The 22,864-nt window shown below is 35.7% G+C and overlaps 1 long non-coding RNA gene across 1 annotated transcript; it reads right to left on the bottom strand.

Annotated features, from left to right (window-relative positions):
* Positions 1 to 5,929: 5,929 nt before the first annotated feature.
* Positions 5,930 to 18,250, bottom strand: LOC106148453. Its single transcript, XR_001233903.1, has 4 exons — positions 18,078 to 18,250; positions 15,762 to 15,986; positions 9,139 to 9,201; positions 5,930 to 6,107 (listed from the first exon to the last, which is right to left on the bottom strand). It is a non-coding gene; the product is annotated as an uncharacterized LOC106148453 (long non-coding RNA).
* Between the last annotated feature and the right edge of the window lie 4,614 nt (positions 18,251 to 22,864).

Here is a 22,864-nt window from a genome sequence, read left to right as displayed (position 1 = left end):
ACTCTGTAATAATTTCTTTACATGGAGCTGAGTACCAAGTATCTCTTTGGCTCTACCGGGGAGCAGGTTTGAAAGTTACAGTGGTCATGTTTCAAATGGTAGATGCAAAAGCTTGTTATGCAGCTTTAGGAGGAGACTCTTTTTAAAAGCCCATTAGAAGAGATTAGTAGAAAACATCCAATGCTTGCAAATTCATTTTCTTAACAAGCGTTAAATCTACTTACATGTAAAATCTTGTCAAGTCTACTTCAGCAATAATGAAAATGGTTCAGATGGACAGATACAAATATTTGTTGGACAGAGCTAAATGTCTGTTGAGATTAACAGGTATTGCCAGTGTTTATGCGCAGAGAAGATGCAATCATCCTGGTTTTCATCACCTGTTGCTTTTCAATTTCCTCTCTCACTGAGAATTCCATGCCACACATACAGTGGCATCACTGTCATATATATATGTAACACAGTAATTTTGGTATGAGGGCAAGGTATTCTAAAATAATAAAGGGAAAAGATCATACCTTGCAAAGACTTCTTTGGAAATACTGAGAAAGATGTGCTATCAGTGTCCACTTGTACACAATGTAAATCAAGAGAACAAGGAATGTTTCCATCTCAAATTAAAAATATCCAATAAAATCCTCATTATTTTGTAGTTTCTTATGGATTAGTACAGAGAAGTTTGTGACTGTAGGTTCATGCAGGCTTAAAGGCACCTGGCTTTGAGATGAAGGAAATTAACCACAAAGTTGCTACATGGAATTGAGCAGGTTGCTTATTTTCTGTGAGCCTCAGCTTCTTCATTTGCAAGAAGGGGCTGGGAGTGCTTGCTCACAGGGAGCTGTGAATATGCCATGAAGTCACTGTGCTGCTGAGTCTATGTATATTGCAAATTAGAATGTAAAATATCAGTTATTATTATATATTATGTAAAATGGCTCATACAATTTAAAATATTCTTTAAAATCTTGTCAGGGATTTATGGATATTTATATGTGGTAGAGACTTTGCCCTTAAATAATCTGGTATCAAAGACCTAAATAATAAAATCTAATCACACACCACAAATGGTATATAAATAGATTTGTAAGTAGATCAAAATCCTCTGGACCAGCTCCTCCACTCTAACCTTCCCCTGGTTTCCCAAACATGCTAGAGCTAGGGTGACAGGCACTGGGGTGGAAATGCTCTGGAGGGTATAACTGTATACTGGGGGTCTCCTTTGGGGAAGAGCATGATGCCAAGCCTAGCATCTGAAATTTTAAAAAGTGTAACATCAACCTAAGCAAGGGATTCAATGGAAGAAACATAGCCTATCTGACACGGTTCCCTAACCATTGGTGTGTACAGGCTATCAACGACCAACCATGGAATGGCTTTTGGATTCCTGTTCTTCATAATCAGGCAAGAAATTCTCATGGGATCTTTTCCTGACCTATCTCCTCAAATTCCCTTGAAATAGGTATCCTTTCTCTAGCCCACATCTAAGTTAAAGTTTTCTTTATATTTATGTCCCTCTCTACAGATCACTGGCTTACTGACAGCATAAACATAACCTCAGTTCTCCCTGTTAATAATGACCTAAGATCCAGCTGGTATATATAATGTATTCAGTAAGTTTTCTGGAAGAACTAAAAACATATAAGGAGTTGTTGGAAAGAATTATTTTTAGCATCTTTAGAAATATGTCCTTCCTGTTATTAAGCACAGCATAAAAGACATTGCTAGATATTCTTTTCCCATCAAAAACTAAATAATGAAAATTATAATAAAAATTTCCTGTTGTCTTAGAAAGGAAATTTGATACCACCAATTAAGTTCTGAGACCTATAAAATCATTCTGATATCATTAGTAATAAAAGTCTCAATTCTGTTGTTTTTATCACATTATCTCCCTAAAGTGTTCACTAACAGTGTCTATCTAAATGAGGAAATCTGTAGGTTAGTGATTATACTTTGGTGAGTGCAAAAAAAAATGGGCAGGATATCAAAACTTTTATCTCTGTCAAAGTGGAGGGAAAAAGATAACATTTCCTTATGTAATAAATAAATGGATGAGTGGATAAGTCAGTAAATGAACCAATGAGAATAGCAACAGCAAAAACAGAAGAAAAATTATAATAAATATGTAGTAAGATAACACCTCTATATATCCATTCCATAGACACATGCCTATGTGGTATCCATACATATATGATTATTTTTTCTCATTTATTGAAGAAATAAATGATAAATATAAAAATATATATTAATACACTATGAGGACCAGATTGGGTTGGAGACAGATTAAGATGTAAGAACACTATGCTTCTGATCATGTTAATTCATTAGTTCTCTTCAGCCAATACATCTAGTTAAGGTGGCACTTTCCCTTTTCTTTACATCCTTATGGATTCTTCCCAAATCTCAGTTCTTAGGCAAGGAGGATGAAGTCTACATCAGTGTGATGTCTTCCTGTTTTCATGGTTTTGCATGAGGTACTTATTGTTCTGATTCTGTTCCACCACTGTTCACATGGAATTCACGTCTCACTTGATGATACTGCTTTAAAGATTAAATGGAATATTATCTTCATATACCTCATGAGGCTAACAAGGCACAAGGCATGGGGTTGATGCTCTCAGAAGCTCCTTGTACACAGTAGAGACTAAAGCAATGTACATGAAACAATATGAAATTATGTTGGGCTACCCACACACAAAAGTTATTTCTACATATGTGAAGGGATAAACATTTTATTGAATATTAATTACATAAATGTTGTAGACCTCTTTCCTTGTCTAACTTTCATCCCTGATCAATAAGGTTAGTAAACATAAACCTCTGAAGTCAGAGAAAGCTGTGATAAAATTATTGCAATTATTTGTTTTTCTTCTTAAATCACATAGATAATCACTAAAGGCATAATTTTTTTTTAAAAATGCAGTATTTAATTAGTGTGGGATCTCTGTGTCAGTGCTAGTCCAAATATCAACTAATATGTTAACTTTTTTTCTACTGCATTCACAGAAATGCCCACATGGAAAAATAATAAAAAATATATACTTATATATTATTCTTATAAAAGGCAGAGATCACTGAACTCCCTTTGTCCCTTCCTCCCTCCCCTCCTCCCTTTCTCTCTCTCTTTCTCTCTCTCTCTCTCTCTCTCTCTCTCTCTCTCTCTCTCTCTCTCTCCTTTCTTTCTTTTCCACTGATGCTCATATATGCCAAAATACTTAGTTAAAATGCATGTACAAATACTGGTATATTTTAGCATCCGTAGAGAGGCCCAAGACTTAAAATTTTTAGAAAATGGATAAAATTGTAGCTCTGAGATGTTTCTTAGGTTACTCATCAAGGCCAATAACTGTTAAAATTACACATTAAGCAGCATGTGTTTTCAGCAGTCTCACACCTCCCTCGGGAACTCCCTTCTTACCATTTCACATATTCCCAATAATGGTCAATATTCCCTTATGCAGAACACAACTTCTTTTTTCTTTGGTACCATGAATCAAACTCAGTGCCTGTTCTTGCCAAGCAGTCTCTGTGCCACTGAGCTGCATCTCCAGCCCAGGGCACAAGTTCTGAATTCTAAAATCTTACATTTGGAGTCAGTCACCACTACCTACTAGTGTGTGAGCTTGCATGAGGGGAAGCCAACTCCATAAGACTTGGTGTCACATCTGTTCAATTAGGTAAGCTAGCTCTGTTTTGCTTGTCTTATATGTAATTTTCAAAAATGAAAAATATACATCTCATTGAAGCATGCAGTAAGACATCAAAGCTTTATCCTAAGCTGATTATGAGGGAAGAAAGACAGATAAAGCTTGTTCAAAGAACAGTTAGAGAAACTGAACATACAAAGCTCTGAAAAGGAAAAGGAAAAATTCTGGAATAAGATTACTAAGTAACTTATATAGTTATACTTTCCACTAGGTGGAAAGAATTTATATGTCTACCGCACAAAATATATCTCAAAACATATTTTTATGGAATTATGGTTCTAATCAGTAGTATGACAATCAAAAGTACTTTCACCTAGAGAAGTCAATAATTCTTAGGCAGACGTGTTAGACAGTGCTCCGGTAAAACTTTTAATATATATGAAATAGTTCTATTGTATATACTTTCCATATTTGGGACAATAGTTAACAAATATTATGGGTATTTATCAAAATTTTTAAATGTTATTTTCATACTTTATTGTTACTATAATTGGTATTATTGGTATCAACACAATCGGTACTTTTATTTTGAGGAATCCTAGAAGTCTATATGAAGTAATTTCTTTCATTTTTAAAAAAACCTTGATGAAAGTCATGGAAATGAGCATAGAGTTTCAAAACTGTAAGAAGACTTTAACATACAATGAAAATACACAAGAAAATAACGTGTTTTCTGTAGAAATTTTGAATACTGTGAGGACAAAGTGAAGCTAGCAACTATGTATAATTCTTCCCAGGAAGAAAGAAAAGACCTGGATAAAATCTTTCTTCACAAATGTAGCCAGGCAGCGAATAACCAGAAAAAAAAATGGGCTTTTGAGCTGAAGAATTAGATATAAATGTTTAGCACTGAAATAATGGATCATACTTGGAGAATTAAAAGAGTTTATTATGAAAACAGCAAGGAGAAAACTGATGAGACATGAGAATAGGAAAGTGAGGTATGGTGAACTTGTTAAATATTCTCCCTCATATTCACAGAAATTGCAAACAAACAGCCTCACGGCATTATAGGGAAAGAAGAATGAACTAGAAGTCCCCTAAGTTCTAGAACCTGTTCAGTCAATTACTAACAGCAATTAATTGAAACATTACTTCACCTAGTTGGCCACAATTTTCTATCTGTAAAATGAGTGTTTCTGGACCTCATAAGCTTCATGGCCTCCATAGCATGCTGAAAGGTTGGACAGTAGATTTTGCAGCAGAGTTATTAAGTGTACATCCAGGAACAACAGTTTGGGATGTAAAGTGAAAAGAACAATGAGGAACTGAAGGAATGCTTGAGCCATGATGCAAGTCCGGGGGAAGCCTCAGCCAGCTTCACTAAAAGTTCTACAGGTTCTACGGTCCCTCAGAGTTGTTCCCATTTAGGCTTCCGTGGACATGTCCTACCTTCTCTTTGACCAACCACTGGGTTACTCCAGAGTGGGGTGAACCATTGAGCAAAGCGGCTCTCAGGGTGGCACAGTGCCTTAAAGGCTGGCGATAAAAAGCCACTGCCTAATATCAACCCTCAACAGCCAAGAAAGGAAGTCTTCAGAGGAAATCTTCGGGGGCACCTCACAAGGTCTGTCACAAGGGACTCCAGAGTTATTCATATTTTGGTGTGTTCATTTGGGTCCCCCTCTTCTCTTCCCTACCCCTACTCTGATTCACCTATGTGAAATTACTCACAGATTCTTGAACTTGCCCTAAAAATGTACTTTTTGTTTTTACCATCCCCTAGCTCTACTAACCGTATAATCTTTTTTTTTTTTCCTTCCGGTACCAGGAATCAAACTCACCACTTTGCATTTGCCAGGCAGGCACTGTGCCGCTGAGCTAAATCCCCAGCCCAACCCACACAGTCTTAATAGGTATTATATCTTCTAGATGCTTTTTAGAACACCCCAATTGTGGTGTAAGTTGCCTATCACTATACGATATTCATCATTCTATTTTTATGCATCAGACTCTCCTTAAGAATATATTAACATTTTGTATTGGAGCTTTATCCATCTTTCTAGAACAGGAGGCATACACATAGATAATAACATATGCATCTTTGCTTAAAAAGATACATAAGTGAATACAAGAATTTCAGAGATAATAATTTAGAATGAAGTTACAAGTCTCTCAATCTTTAAAGTGAAGAAACTATCCTGAAAATTAAAGAAAAAATTTGAAAAGAATGAGGAAAAGAAAATACCAGTTTAGCAAGCACATCATTATACATTGTCGTCATTATATATGAAGTCATGGATTGAAGCGGAACCCTGGCAGGGGTGGGAATAGGGGTAGGGGTTTGGGTTGAAGGTGTGGTGCTATGTAGGACTCATGATTTTATTTTCATCACTTTGTTTCTTAGTGCTGTATTCTAATCTTGAGCTTTGATTTCTTCTCCTCTGCTATTGGTCTCTTCTGGAATTAGAAGTCGAGAGAAAAAAAAAGAAAAACAAAAACTTTCATGCATGACTTTACTGTTGCCTAACCTATATGCAGAAATCTTAAATCAATATTTTGTACAAAGTTGTTAGAATGCCTCTGCTCCTGATCTTTCAAGTATTCTAATCATACAAGCTTATTTCTAAAATACGTTCTAATGGTTTTTATAGTACTCTTTCCTTCAGTCAAGTGTTTTCAAGTATTTAATCTTTTTTTAATCATGAAAACAGCCTGGTGTGGGCTCTACTAATGTCTATATTTTTCATACAGAACAGAATACTTGGCCAAACAGCCAAAAATTTGCTTAAGTTCACACAGTTGGTTCCAACCTAGTTCTAAAACCAGTTCTTTGAATTCAAAGTCCATTGTCCTTCCTTCTTCACCTATATCAAATGAGAGTCCTACCATGCTGTTTTAAACCCAACTGTTAGAGGTATATTTATTTGTAACTCATAGATGTTGATGCTCCAACCATTACAGGAGAAATATTCTTGAATGAACTATGGGTGCAATGACTAAACAAAAATAAGAAAATAGTAGCAAGTGTAACACCATAACATCTAATGGTTTAAAACTATCATCTTCTCTACTTTTTCTGGCTACATTACAGGTGAAAAAAATCAAGGCTCAGAAGGGTTGAGGTCCTTTCTGAAGACCAGTTATGGAAAAACTGCAACTTACACTCAGTTCTTTCCTGCTCCAAAGCATCTCATCTTTAAGTTATGCCATGTGTTATATTCATGTACCTTCCAAATTTCAAACTTTCATCCTCCTTCACACTTAGAAAACAGCATCAACAAGTTTAAATCTGTCCAAATTGCTCTGGTCCCTTGTGGGAACCGAAGTCAAGTCCCCACCTGCCATTCTAAGTGAGATTGCTAGATCCAGAGCTATGCATCATTTAAGATCATTAGTGTAAAATCAATAGCTGCAGGAAATAATTGTAGCTATTCCTGCAACCTTGCCCCCTGTGGTACTTCATCCTTGAAGGTTATTTAATTAAAGTCCAAGCACGATGGGTTAGCTGTGGGATGGTGTATAAAGTGGAATTGACACAACACAGGAAAACAACTTTCACTACTAGCATAGCTCAGGAAAAGAAGGACTCACAATACTTGCAACCAGAAAACCTAGGCTTCTGTGAAGCGTACTGCTTTGCTGGTGGTTAGATGTTCTTCAGTATTGTGAGGAAGGAAGTCTATGCCACAAATGGAAAGTTGTTATTTAGTAAATATTATCTGGAATGCTACTGTATCCTAAACTGTCAGGCTATAACAAAGCCAAATGTGACATCAATTAACTTCCAGGAATTCATATTTGAATAAAGACAAATGACCCAATAGTTATGCCTCTTAGTATGTTTAGCCTGCTAAGACAAAATAAGATGGGGTGTCTTAAGCAACAGAAGCTTATTTCTCTTAGCTTTGGAGGCTGAGTCTAAAGTCAGGATATCAGCATGGTGGGTTCTGTCAAAGGTCCACTTCCAAATGTGAGACTCTTGACATTTTTATCCTCACATAAAGTTTAGAGGGCCAAAGAGGTCTCTGGAGCTCTCCTCCAAAGGTACTAAGATCATTCGTGCAGGAATCCACCCTCACAGGCTCATTGTCTCCCCAAAATCCCACATTTAACATCACCATGTTAAAGTGAGGGTCCCAACATGAGAGTTTCCCTGAGACACAGCATTCAGTTTTTTGGATAACACAAGCCAGGTGTCTTGTGATTGGACAACTCCATAATCATGACAGCAGGATACATCTTCCAACTATCTCAGTGATTTCAAATCTGGTAAATTTGGCAGAGTTAGTAAATTTGAGGTTTTGTCTCATGACACATCTTTCCTAAAGTCAGGTAACAGGTTGACTTCTACTCCAGCATCCCTGGTTTCAAGTGCCATGGTTCACACTTCCTTTGGCAATGTTTGCTTTCCTTCCACTGCTTTGGGATCATTTTACACCTTTCAGTTAATACTGCTGCCCTTCTGTCCCTACAGCATACTTTTAATTACTTAGTTCCAAGCATAAAGTCAGTACTCACTTTATTAAAGTTCACAAAAGAGTAGAAACATCCTTTGTTTACTCAATCATTACTTTAATAAATACTTATGGAGAGTGTGGTAAGAAATGGAGTGGTCAGTTGTAGCTTTTTATTAATACAGAAATAATTAAAATAGAAAGCATGCTTCACTATCAGAATGAATTGTGGTTTCATTTAATTAATATAGCAGACAATTTCAGTGTTCCCTACAAATGCCATGTATTATTTAAAATGCCATGGATATAACAAACAGGAAATGAACCAAACAAGGTTATTTGTCCTGAGGACCTTACATTCCAACTATGGAGAAAACAATAAACTGGAGAAATAAAAATAAATAAACTTAAATATATATATTTTAAAATATATTTTAAAATAAATAAATTTAAAATTAAATAAATAAATGACTCTCTTTAAAAGTTCCACTAAAAAAAAAACTAATTAATAGGATCAGTGATTGTAATGGGTGAAATGTCTTACTGATGGGGTGGTCATGGAAAACCATTATATGAAAGTGAGAGTGTGGATCCAACCTTCCACAGGATCTTGAAGACTTAGCAAAAACAAACACTAACCTACAGGATTCTCTTCAGGACTATAGATAGCCACAACTCATCTCAAAGCCTGCGCCTCTGCCATCGAACTGTGTATGTATATTTTGTATTGTCAACTTGAAAAAGAACTAAATTTCCTAAAACTCATTTCCCTGTGTGAACTGAGTAACAATTTCCTGGAGGAAATTTTGAGAATTCAAAGGCAAAGTAGGGAGCTATCTTTGCCTTTTAAATGTCTTTGATCAGACTCTAAGGGACAGATGAACTGTTCTCCTTTCCTTTGCACTCCCCAATCCAGTTACATTATCTGTTCTGATTACTGGCTTTGTTTCCCAACTGCCTATGCTTGCCACTGCAACAGAATTAGGAAGAATTTCCCATAGACATCTCCCTGAATCGTCCCTTTGTGATCCTACCTGGCAGATGGGTCTGGGTGTCATCCAAGACACCACTGTAATCCTGGATGTGTCCGAGAATGTCTACATTGCAGAGAAACAAGGAGAAATTTTAGCTTCTTTGTTAAACTTGAGTGTTCCTTGCTCTTCACACAAAGTGTTAATTTCTCATTCTTTTTAAGTAACGTAATGCTATCTCATTTAGGGTAACTCTGCTTCTCTGAAAGATAATCCTATTGATCCTGGAAGCAGTTCTAAAGGATCATAACGTTAAGGGTGAAATAAAAAATTGATTTTCTAATGAGAAAGATTTAAAGCCACTAATACTGCAGGTACTGGTAGCAGAATGCAAGTTCTTGGCATGCAACGGAAAAAGCAGTGATTTTAGTTATTTACCAGTGATCTGGAATCAAATGTCTAGCAAAAATCTTGAGAGGCCATAAATACTTTAGGAGAATTAAAATGTATAAAGGTATAAAGCTGGTTGTTCGTTGCTGGCAAGTGCATGTAAATACAAGTAAAACCGGGAAAATGAGGAACAGTTGGAATTGTCAGTGGAAGCTCTTGTTTTCGGTTATTGTTTGTTTGTTTCTGGTACTGGGAATTGAACTCACGACCTTGTGCTTGCCAGGCAGGTGCTGTGCTGCTGAGCTAAATCCCCAGGCCAGCTTTTCTTTTCATGTTTTCAAAAACTATGACGTTTTTGCAATATTTTCTCCTCATATAGGCAACTAAATACTAATAAAATTTTCCAGTCTCTGGAAATCAATCAATGAATTGAAACAATTTGAGAAGCATTCGTAAACAACAAACAAACAAACCAAAACTCCAGCTGCTCACATTCCACCCCCAAAAAAAGATTTGTGACATTTTATCATAGTCTACTTTCACTGGGTCGCACCAGTAGCATAGCAGCCTTCAATGCCATGTCTTGGAACCATAGGACAGACAAGGTTTGGGTCACTTTAAAAAGCTTCATTTGCAGACCGTTGTTGCTATTTGATGCTTCCCAGTTTCATGGCAGAGCCCCATTCAAAGGCTTGGTTATTATTTGAACTGACTCAAAACTGATCCAATGGGAAAAAAACATATTCATAAAACATTTATGGAAACTAATGAGCTACAACTGTCTAAAATGCAAGCTACCTAAATCTACGGAGAAGCTGGAGACAACCAAGAGTGAGATAAAAAACTTAAAAGTAATGTCTAGGGAAAAAGATGCACATGAGGAGTTGTGAAAATTCTAATGTGTTCTTTATAAATTAAAAGGGCAAATTCATGCGCAGGACTGTAGCTGTGCTTAACAGAATCTCAAAAGGGCACCAATCTCTAATCTTAAAATGTCCTTGAATATCTGAGGAAGAAGAAAAGGAAGGATAAAGCAGGTTGGTAAACTGCTAAGGATTTAAGACATGTTTCATAACACAGAACCTTCAGCAGACAATGAAAAACTTATAGACTCCAGACCTCTAGAAAAATCTCTGACCAATTCTTAACTGATCATTATGCTAACTAAGCATAGACTTATTACAACTCCTGAAAGGCACACAGACTTAATAAAATTTGTTCAAGAAGGTCATTAAACAGATAGTGGCAGTAAAAAAAACAAAACGCCAACAGCAAACCCTAGGAAGGAGCAACATATGATTTCAAGAGTGATTTATACAATCACTCTATTGTATAAAATGTTCAGTTTTCAGTGAAAATTTTTAAGCATACAAAGAAACAAAAGAGGATGATTCATACAAACAAAAATAGTCCTTTAATACTCATCCTGAGAATTCTCAGTTCTTGAACTGTGTAAACAAATATTTTAAATCAGTTTCTATGGGTATGTTCAGAGAATGCAAGGCATGTGAGTATGGAAAATGTTTGAAAGGTCTAAAAGTGGTGTCTTATCAAAACCAAATATTATCAGTAATCTAAATTTTTGTAAAAGGAGAAAATAAAAGTTCATAAATTAAAACATATAAAAATTGAAAGGAAGTATGAAATGCAGAGATCTAAGAACCAATCTGAGGTGGAAAAAAAAATCAGGCATGTTTAAGGCAGGTCCTTTGAGATCATCCATACTGAGAAATAGTAATCCAAAGAATGCAAAGGATATGCAGAGCCTCTCTGGAAACTCTGCTCTTGACTTTATCCCTTGCCTTCTGAGTCAGTGCATCATCTGGGAAAAGAGATTACGGTGGGAAAATCAGTGTTATCATACAAACTGACCTGAAGTATTTGAAACAAAAGAATAAGGACTCATTTTATTGGCCAAGAAGACTTCACAAAATTTGTACGTTTGAGGTCCTCTGTTTTGCAATGAGATATTCATAACCCTTATCCAAGTTTTCAGGATTGATGTAGCAAGAAGCTACAGAAAGGCTAGAAATTGTTTGAAGTGCAAAAGAAGTCCTGGAAGAACCACAGCCTTAACTCAGTCAGGCTTAGTGTGTTGGCCTGTTTAGAAAAATTGACCCTTGCCTGTATTTCACCCAGGTGACACTTCTTCTGGGTTCCTGCAGGTCTAATAGTCAAGAAATGTGAGACAAGGAAGCCTCCTGTTCCCCTAGGAATTTGTTTTGTGCAGCTGCTACAGTTTGAGGGTCCCTTGCAAAACATGTGACATTCCAATATGGAACCAAGTAGGACTTTTAGAGGATGATCAGGTCATGGGGATTCTGCTCTAATGAATGGATCAATGGGTAAACACATAACCCAAGAGTGAGTCTATTACAAAATCTACCTTGTCTCACTCTCGTGTCGCTCTGCCCACGTGATGTCCTGCAACACGATGGAACACAGCAGAACACTCTGCCAGTAAGCAGGTCCTCACTAGAAGCAAAATGGATACTGAAATCATGCCTTTGGACCTAAAAGCCTCTAGAACCATGAGCTAACCAAATTTCTATTCGTTATAAGTTTCCTAGTCTCAGTATTTTGATTGAGCAACAGAAAATAGACTAAGCTAAATATAACACGAGAAACAAAACTTTAACTAAAAATCGGCTTGTTGCCATAGAAATGACTTTGCTTTTGCCACTGCTCAGGCTGTCAAAATATCCCTTGCTAAATAAAGAAAGAACTAGATTGGGTAGAAGGAAGGTTTGAACTAGCTGCATTGCAGAATGTAAAGCCAGTGTCCTGGGAAGGGATAAAGTCTATGATCATTTGTCTGCTTGTTTTTTGTTTTGTTTTGTTTTGTTTAATTTCATATAAGCTTGGCATTTAGGAGATTTCTTAACACAGGTAATGTAAACTTCAGAAGTGCTTACCTAGATGGAAATTCAAGTAAATAAGAGTATCCAGAAAAGGAAACATATGTGGAAAGTTTGAGGTGAAAGTGAGAATTAGAGTCCTGGTGTATACCTGGTGCTGGGGTTTGGGATTTAAGATTGTAGCCTGACAGTTATAGTGTCTGTAGAACGAAGGTTTCCCCTCAGGAAAATGAGAACAAACAGTCAAAAATGCCAGATTTCAGGACAGCAAGGATACAGGAAATTACTGAGAGAGTTTGATGTGCTCTCTAAGGTTTGTCATTTTGTCCTGTGCAGTAGAAAAGGATGATTTTCAAAGCCTTGTGGGAAATGGGGTACAGACAATGACTATTTTCTCAGAGGGGATTTGCCATTCCCAGGCTGGAGCTATTTATGTGAAAACTGCCTCGACCATTCTCAAAATAGCAGGTGCCTGGACATTCTTTATAAATGGCTAGAATTGGAGAGCAAGACAGAGGATTCTAATATAAAAATTACTGTTCAGCCAATACGAGAAAAAGATGTGAGATCACCAGAGTAGACTGTTGAAATTTTATCTTAATGCAGCTGTTTGTGACTTTTACTGTGGGCAAACAAAATGTACAGTAATCAATCAGTGTGTTCTGTAAGGCTAAATAGTTATTTGCAGGTTTCATTTTTACAGCTTCTAACATGTTTTCCATAAGAAGTAAGCTATACGTTTTCAGCGACCTTGGATTTACTTCAGGTTAGGTCATTAGATGCTACCAGGGAGTTTTCTCTGAGATTTAAATTGACGATAAAATTTACTGTCACTTCCAATGCTAATGGGACTCAGCTGTAACTTCAGGGTTTCATTTAACCACATGCAAAATGCAGGTTTAGTACAGAACATGATCGAGTGCTAATATTCCTGTTATTGCTTTTGCTCTCATCATTTTCTGCTGTGAAATTAATTGCCATGATTCATACAAAGGACATCAAGTTCAGAGGCAAGAATTGTAAACCACACCCAAACTTGACAATCAGAACTAGAATAACGTTCTTTATTGTTGTGGGGATTGTCTTATTCCCTCTCCTACATTCACAGTATCTATTTGTCATGGCCTAAAGTCCTCTTTAAATATCAAATATATTAATGAACAGGTAAGGGAATAAAATTATGACTAAATTACAGGTGAATGAGTTAATTTTTTAGTGTATTGTATTTTATTCCTCATTCTTCACATAATACAGCAAATATGACTTATACAGTGTTGCTTCATTCCTATTTTACTCATCATTAAAACAAAAGAAATTTATGTGTAGTTGTCTACTAATAAAATGTCATACTAAATATAATGTATACTGTTCCACTGAATAATTAGTTTAATTAACCCGTGTTATCTCTTTATGGATCGGGAGGCTTTCTACTATATCTTACTATTATTAGCAACACTAGGAATATATTTATTCATGAAAATAAATATCATTGTTAACATGTGCATAATAACACTGTAAACATATTCTTATCCTCACACAGATACTTTAACAACCCTCTTACAAAAACATATTTTCCGAGTTTTTCAAAGATTTTTTGTGGAAAAAGTTTGCAGGCTCAAATTTTGCTCCACTGAACAGTTTGCTTTGCTTTTCATCTGTTTTTAGGAAAATTTTCAATTCTTTTCACATTAACATATTATACATTGTAGTCCCTGGAAATCTTTAGAGGTCATTACATGCTCTGGAAGCTGTTTATAAGATTGAAATTTAGACAAATCGCTTTTCCCATATTCCTGGCTGAGTCCCAGAGAAAAAATTACTTGACCAGGTGAGATACAAGTTAGAAGGCAGATATTATTTGAGTTGACACATTTTATTCTTGTATTCATATACTAATTTTTCAAAGAAGGAATACATTTTGGACACCTTCTCCCTAACAAATATTTCAGAAACTTTTCCTACTCCTAGATTTTAATATTGTTTACAATAAAACATTCTCCACTGTAAAGACACTTCTTTATTTTCTGAACTGATTGGATAGCCTAGAGGTTTGTAGGGCAGCATTGAGCACTATGGCTATTTGTTCTTTATTCAAATATTGGTTTAATATCTGATCCCAAAGCCAAGCACAAGGAACCTGCAGTTAAATATGCTGGATTAATTATAAGCTATACATCTTCTTATTTTATTCTATTTTTAACATAAGAACTTCAGATATACAAACTAACTTTAGATTTATAGTACATAGACTTGTATGGGAAACCTAATTTATAAATGTTATACTGATTACTCTATAAATCAAAACCATTAGGTTTGTAAGTCCCATCAAAGGAGGGCTGCAAACTGAAGAATAGTAGTGGCTCTGCAACTTTTCAGATAATTTTCAACCCCACCATGTACTTAATTTCTGCACTATTATAACACATTACTTGGTGTTCTGAAGACTTAACTTCATTCATTTTTTTCTCTCATTTAAGAGGTGAATAATTTTATGTTTTCACTGCTACGTCACTTTATACTTATCATCATGTATCCCAAATGTCATAAAGTAAATATGAAAATTGAAGTCAATCAAATAAATTAAAGAAATCTAATAATGACTGGTATCCACAGTGTAAGACAGTCCCCTGAGCAGAACAGAAGGTGACTCTTCAGCTACTCCAATGTGGCCATTGGATAATCAGTCAAGGAAGGGAGTTAAGTGAAGTAAATTTACCCAAAACAATGAACTACATTTTCTCTTTTTAATTTCAAAACTTAAATGGAAAAGCAAACGTAGTCACATATATTGATCAGTATATCAAGAGGAAAAAGATAAACCACCACTAAATCATGAAGTAGAAACATTGGTAACCCATTCACATTAAACAAATGCTGGGGTAGTGCTGGGGATTTAGCTCAGCGGCACAGTGCCTGCCTGGGAAGCGCAAGGTCGTAAGTATGATTCCCGGTACTGGAAAAAAGAAACCATACATGCTGGGTTTTAATTAGTAATCAGAATCAGTAGCACATTCTTCAATGAAACAAAAAAATTCCCTTTATTCCAAGGTCAATGTACAAGTTCAAGAAATTGAAATTAAGAAAAAAAAAATAAAGATAAACTTCTTTCAGAATGAAGAAATACTTATTAAACAATGAATAAGTAGCATCTTCTCTTAGATATGTGAAATGTAAGCAAATATTTTCCCAACAGCTTTATGTCTGTGTCCACTTAAAACTTTAAATCCCTTTCACAGCTAATGTTTCCTTATTGTGACTACTTTTGTGTGTTTTCTTTTGCGGGGAATGGAAGGGGAAATTAGGTAAGGGTGGTTGTGTTTTATTGGGGGTGGAGTTTGAAAATGTTAAGGAGTTCCTGCCTCGCTTTTGTATGGCTTTGGGAATACAGGCAGGTCATTCAACTGTCCCCAACGTCCAAAGAGTGTTTGCGTATCCTACCTCTGTTCTTCACAAACACCTTACTTCTGCATATTTTGAGCCACTTTCTTCCACACTCTCTCACTTCTCTCTTTCAGATGAACCTGCTTTTTCAATTTAGTCTTTGAACTTAGTCTTGTAGTCTTGAATCCTCTATTCCAAAGGCTCATTTGGGATGTCAGTCTCGGTTGCCAGAATCTCCTCTGGGAATTTCTTGTACTTTACCAGATGGGGATCAGTGATAAGCTACAAAATTACGTATATTTCAGTTTCAAAAAGTGCACGTTTTAAATTTTTAATGTTACCTAAGTTCACATCAAACCCTCAAATTCTCAGAATTGTAGCATTTAAGTTTTGAAATTTTTTCTTGTTGTAGAAAGAGAAAACAATGATCTTTAACAGAAACCAGTACCTCTAAAATCAAGCAAGGATTGCAAAACTGACAAGCACCACTAGACACTTGCTTTGTACAACTTCTTCAACAGCTGTGTGGGTACTCAGCAACAAGGTGGGTACTCAGCAACAAGCTTGGTTTCCTGTTACTAGAATATTTGATAAATACTGACATCAACAACATAAAATTAAGACTCTAGAAGGGTCATAAAGGTAATGAGTAAATACAGCCCTTCTGATTGCTATGGAAGATGCCTTCAGAATCTCATCTCCCTCCAGTACAACCTATCACTGACTCAAGGTCCTTTAAAGTGCTGTTTGTGAATGCCTTCCCTGAGAACTGCCTTCACTCTGAGTATCTCTTTCAATTAGTTAAGAGATGCAAGGAAAAAAAAAAAATCTCTTACCTTAGCAAAGTTAATTTTAGCTCTCACAAACCATGTTTAGAATGCAAAATTTTAATGAAGGCTGCTGCTGTGAAAACCAGAAAGGGCTTTGTAAGGGGGAAAAAGTACCTGAATTAAATTCTCTTTCATGACCTTGTGAAGTCAGTTCACCTCTTATAATCTAAAGTCCTGATCTCTAAGGTGGATATAACAATGGTTCCTTCCTTACATATGTGAACCAAATCTATGATTGAATTAAATGTACATAGCAGGGCATAACAGCCAATATATTAGAGTCCTTAAAATGGTACATTAGTAGCTATTTTTTATCCCTGTTATTACTATTAACAGTGGCTCTATAACTGAAATACATTTTAATCAAAAACAAAATACCACATTTATTCACATTTGAAAATTAAGTTGCTTGAATAGATTTTAATTTGTATGCTTCTTTGCTAACTATTTTGTTTATTTTAGTGAAACACTGAGAACCACCTACTCTTTTTTTCTTCAAGGAAATATTTGAATATAATTAAATATACTATACCTATGTGAAAAAAAGTAATCTTAATCCAAACACTCTCTCACATGATCACCTGTACTAAAGGGTTTACTTTTAATCCTATTAATTTAATTCTTTTTCCTGGGAAAGGTAATTTAATAGAGTAATGAGAATTATAAAATTTTGAGTCACACTGACTTCATAATCTACAGATTCCAAGATTTTAGATCACCTAATCTATCTTGTTTTATGTTCATCTCAGGCAAAGTGCAGATTATGGTAGTGTCTTAATTACTCTTTTGTTGCTGAGACAAAATACACAACACCCAAAGTTAAAGAGAGAAATGTTTCAGTTTGTAGAGGTTTCAGTCCCTAATCAGCTAGATCCAAGGCAGGCTGGCATGGCAAAGGGGTTTTACAGAGGAGAACCAGTTCATGACAAGCAGAAGACAGAAAAAGCAAGTAAAGGACAAGATAAACCTCTTTCTGTCCCTTATATTATCTCAAGACTATAGGGATTAGGGCAGTGCCTAACCAATAGGTGGGCTGATTTAGTGATCACCCACCCTTAATCCTAGCACCCTTAATCCTAACACGGCACCATAAATCAATCATGCACTCTAGATTCAGAAACCTCTGAAAAATCCCCACCTATGACTGCATGAGGCTTTGGGGGGACATCTAAATACAAGCCATAACAGTCACTATCTCTTCATAGGGATTTTGTTATAACTAGATTAATATTTTTAAAGAGTTGACAACAAATCATGCTAGAAATTAGTAGTTAACCAAAAATAAAAATAGTTTCTTTAATTTGTGAGAATTATGACTTTCTCTACTGTGTTGCCTGTGTACAACTGAGATTCTCAAGCAGGAAAACTTGGAGGAAAGGGAAGAGAAAGAGATCAGAGAATGCAGTGTTCAGTAGTTTCCAATCTGGGTTATTTCAAATGAGTATTTCAGAAATATATATCATAGGCATAAACATGAAATTCTATATTCAATCAGCTCAAAAGCAGAACTGAAGATTTGAAATCATACTAATTGGAAACTCACATATTGCCTGGTAGGTTTTATCTTATTGTTGTCCGTCTCCACTGATGTTTCTGTCAAGAAGTACAAAATTTAAACTCTTTGTGGGTTGAGTCTAGATGTCAACCAGAAGTACAGGCACCTATACTCTGTACAGACCTAGGGAGCAAAGGTTGCAGATGTAATTAACTCCAGAGCAAGAGTTCTCAGTTGTAGCACTAATGACATATGAGGCCACATAATGCTTCATTGTAGGTGCTCATCCTTTGCATTGTGAGATAACAATGTGTCTGGACTCTCTATGCAACTGTCCCCCAGTTATGACAACAAAAAATTTCTCCAGATGCTGTCAAGTGTTGCTTAGGAACCAAAATTTCACCTAGTGGAGATCAGCTGATCTAAACATATAAAATATGGTAAAACATATTTAATGTTTAATCTAAACATATAAAATATAGTATGTAAAAATTGAATAAACTACAAGGGACTATAAAATCTGTTTAATATAATTAATCATAATCTCTCTATACTAAAACCTTAAATAAAAATCACCAAATAGAATAAAGCAAGGAATTTAAATATTAACACAATCTAAACAAATAATATGAACATTAATGATGAAGGGTGTTTGAGATGAAGAAATCATTTGATGCAAAACATAATACAGATAGGTCAAATAAAAATAAAAGGACTTAAGAGTATTGCAGTTACTTCCAGAAGAGTATCTTTTAGAGTTCGAAAATTTTGTTTAAAGAAAACAAAAATATATATACAAACATTTATTTACATATACATATTAGAATATTTTTACAATATGTCAGAATGACTTTTTAATTGATTTATTAATGTAAAGCACTTCTTATATGTTTATAACAATTTATGTAACAATATAGGTGAGGAGTATAGCAAGTCATTTTCAGTAAACTAAGAGTCAAAAGGAAACCGTTAGCAAAAGTCAAAATGAGTATTGTTTCAAAATGTGAAACCATGCTTACTTAATAGGCCGATGTACTAAGCAAATGTCAGACTGAGGATTGCTTTTGATCACATTAAGGTCACTGGTGACCATGACATGAAATATTCCAGTAAAGTGGCACAATTGGGAGACAGAATGGCATGGACTACAGCACAAAGAAGAGAGGAAGCAGTTGAAACGATTCATCAGATGAATAATTATTCTGAGAGATTTAATCATGAAAGCCATTAAAGGCCAATCATTAGATCTTTTCTCAAAGACGGTTTTGCTGTGTTTCTAAAATGGATTAATATTGTGTTACACTCTTTATCTGATGGTAGCAATTCAGTGCAGAGAGGCCACGGCAAAGGAGAAATAAGAAAATAAAGGAATATGAATAAATGAATTTTGGACAGAGATGAAATACCGAAGGGAAGAAATTACACAGGGAGACAGTGCACCAATGGAGGTATGAGCCCAGGTCTGACATTTTAATAAAAAAATATCATCATAGAGGTCCTTACATTTGTAAATTTGGTGGGAGTGAAATGAGGAAATACTTTTCACATTGTGCAAATTGCTAAGAAGGAGCTGAGAACAAGGGAGAAGTAGATCTCTGAAAGGTTTGAAGAAAGACAAAAGATGTTGAGACAAAATTGAAAAATTACATTGTGCCAAGAAACTGTAGAGATTTTAAATAAAATACTTACAAAGAATGACTTAGTGTAAGTGGTATTGAAAAGAAGAAATGTATAAGCCTGTCTTTGCAGAAGGAAATGTTTGTAAGCTCAGGCCAAGTAATAGACTGTTACCTCCTTTACATACTATGTCTGTATTTGGTGTCACAGCTGGGCTAGATTTTGAAATATTGATCTGTGTGTTCTCAGTGTAGTTTCTGTACTCCTGATCCCTCAATGGGGGCTTGAGGGCCTCTTTTTCCTCTTTCATCAGCCAAGAAAAACACCTAAGAGACCACAGACCCAAGAACCAGGCAGAAAGATTCAGATGATAAGAAATGAAGTGAGTTGTGAACTGCTTGTAGCTTCTCATCAGTGGGAAGGTCTTCACTGAGTGGAAGGATGGGAGACTTGTACCCCTTGGGGTAAGGAATGGGAAAGTACATACACAATACTTGCTTCTTGACCAAGGAGAACTGAATTTAACTGTCTAGGAGTGTCCTTATTATTCAGAAAGCATGGAAATACTACCCTCTTGTGCATGCTTATTTGATTATTGTCACTTTGATTCTCTAATGATTGTCAATATTTGCATTCAAATAGGTTGGCTAACTGTGAAAAGTAATTTTGCATGTGTTTTTGACTTTACATGTACTCTGTCATTTTGCTCCATCCTAAAAATAAAGACCCAACTTATTTATATTTCTACCAGCAGTGAACGTGACAACCATTTCTGTAACTTACAGAATTATTTTGACTACTTTCTCATAAATTCTCAGTAAAAATGTATACCTTGTGTGGTATTGTTATATTTTGCAATTAATTTACATTTGTTTTATTTGTGGTCTATTGGTGTTCAATTAGTTTAAGAAAAACAAAGGGATATTTAAAATGCTTTACTATAATCATGCTGTTAATTGTGCTATTTATTTTTTTATTTTAAGAAATAAAAGAAGGAAACCATACTAACAAAGAGACATCCACTTACAAAATAGCATAAGAACAGTACAAACAAAACAGAATTACAGACAAAGTTGCAGGAAATTAACAATGGTGGTTGCATTACATATTGATATCTTCAAAGTGGTTTCTCAAGAAAACAAATAGAAACCTAAAAGATTGATCAAATAAGTAATCATTAACTGTTCCTTTCTGTAGAGCAATAGAAGACAGTAGTACAACTATGTTAGCTATCCTGTGTATACATACTTACACAATTTCCCCATCTTTCCCTTCTCTTTTCCCACACCCCAGTTGCCCTTTTGAGCATTTTCCTTTCCTTACTTTTGAGCATTTTCCTTTCATTTCACAATGTCTATCATACCTCCTAGATTTTATTCACTCTTTCAGGTCTTACACTAGCGAGACAATATGATGCTTACACATGCAGACCTGATTTATTTTACTTATGAGTATGGTCTCTAGTTATGACCATTTACCTATAAAAGCCTTGAGTTTATCTTTCTTTATAGCTGAGTAATATTCCATTATATAAAAGTACCACAATTTTTTAATCCAATTCTCAGTGGATGAACATTTGAGTTGCTTCCACAGTTTAGCAATTATACACTGAGCCGCTATAAACATGGGTGCACATATATTGCTATGATATGGTGTTTTCAGATATTCTGGGAAAATACCCAGAAGGGGAATAGCTTGGTTAGATGCCCAAGTCGCAATTTGCTTCCTTTCCAAATGGGTTATCTTAGCCCAGACAGTCTCGACACTCATTTGAAGACAGATACAGGACAGACTTACCTCCTCCTTAGGAAATGAGCTTTCTTTTTAAACTTGTGGCTTAATGCCTCATGGATCTTGAGGTACACGCAAGGAAAAGCTGTTTCTCTCCAAGTCATCTTGTTCCATAAATGGTGACTTCTCTGCACTGGTTTCTCAATCAGCCGGCTTCCTCCGGCTGTCTGTGCTCTAGGCATTCTTTGACGTGTCCCAAGTACAATTTCTCACTTTCAAGTGCTCTTCAATTATGCTCATTCTACCATCAGCTTATTTAATCCTTTTTTACTTTGATCCCATAAATTTGTTTTAATTTGTACTCTTTCTACTATTTCTGGTTCATATAAATCTGTTCCCTCTTCATATGAACTTTCTGTATAGAAGAAATAATTTAATTACGTGTAAAGTTTCACATAGTTTACGCTGTGGATAGTTTCACTGAACAGCAGCTCTGTTTATTTTGGGCGGTGATCTTCCCCACATGGCATGTGAAGTTTTGGATGTCCATTTTTTTTTCACTACAGTAGACATGAGTAAAAATCCCCTTTGCCTGCTGAGAATATATGTTCTAGGTATTCAGAAGCTGTCAATAAGTTGGGGTGGGCAAGGAGAGTATCTCCTACTTTCCTAGCTCTGGATTTCACTACGCACCAGCTTCATTTGCAAATCTAACCAAAAGCCAGAAGTTTGCATCTGCTTTCCTTCTCACTTGTTCTGCTATGTGCGTGGCGGTTTAGAGATTCTGATCCTTTCTGCTTCCCAGTAGTCATGCTGAGGGTTCTCCCTAGGAAGACACATCACCAGCTTCTAGACCATTTGGGTCAATCACAGAAGGCAGAGAAGATCAGCAGAGGAAATACGTAGGTGGATGGAGGGTGAGTATCTTTCTTTAACTTTTCATGATGCACATTTCCTTCTGAACACTTTGTTCACTGCATTGAATCACCAGTAAATTATTAAGACTTATTAGTTAGTCCATTTTGCAGGTAAGGAAAAGAAGACCTTGTCTTCGTCCCTCTAGGCTGCTACAGCAATCTACAGTAAACTCAACAGATCTTTATATTTTCTCAAAGGAAGGCTGACACATCCAAAGTCAAGTATAGACAAATTCTGTGTCTAGCGAAGGCCTATTTCCAGGGTCACGGATCACACCATCCTTGCATTTGCACATAGTCCAAGAAATGGTCAAGCATTCTGGATTCATTTTATATTAAGGGTCTTAATCCCAATTCTGAGGGTGGAGCTGCTCCAAATCACCTCCAAAGCCTTATCTCTAAATACTCTCATATTTGGGGCTAGGATTTCAACATGAACATGACAAGGAATAAATATTCAGTCCATTGCACACACATAAGTCCACTACATTGTCAAGTTCAAAGGAAAATCCACATTTAGCATTTAAATTCATTTTTTATTCCAAGCCAAGCCTTTTGCCAGAGAAGGAA

Source organism: Chinchilla lanigera, unplaced genomic scaffold (assembly GCF_000276665.1).
Source record: "Chinchilla lanigera isolate Chin_1 unplaced genomic scaffold, ChiLan1.0 scaffold00021, whole genome shotgun sequence".
Taxonomy (NCBI): domain Eukaryota; kingdom Metazoa; phylum Chordata; class Mammalia; order Rodentia; family Chinchillidae; genus Chinchilla; species Chinchilla lanigera.
Note: the sequence above shows the minus strand (reverse complement) of the source record. Positions and strands in the feature narration are given on the sequence as shown.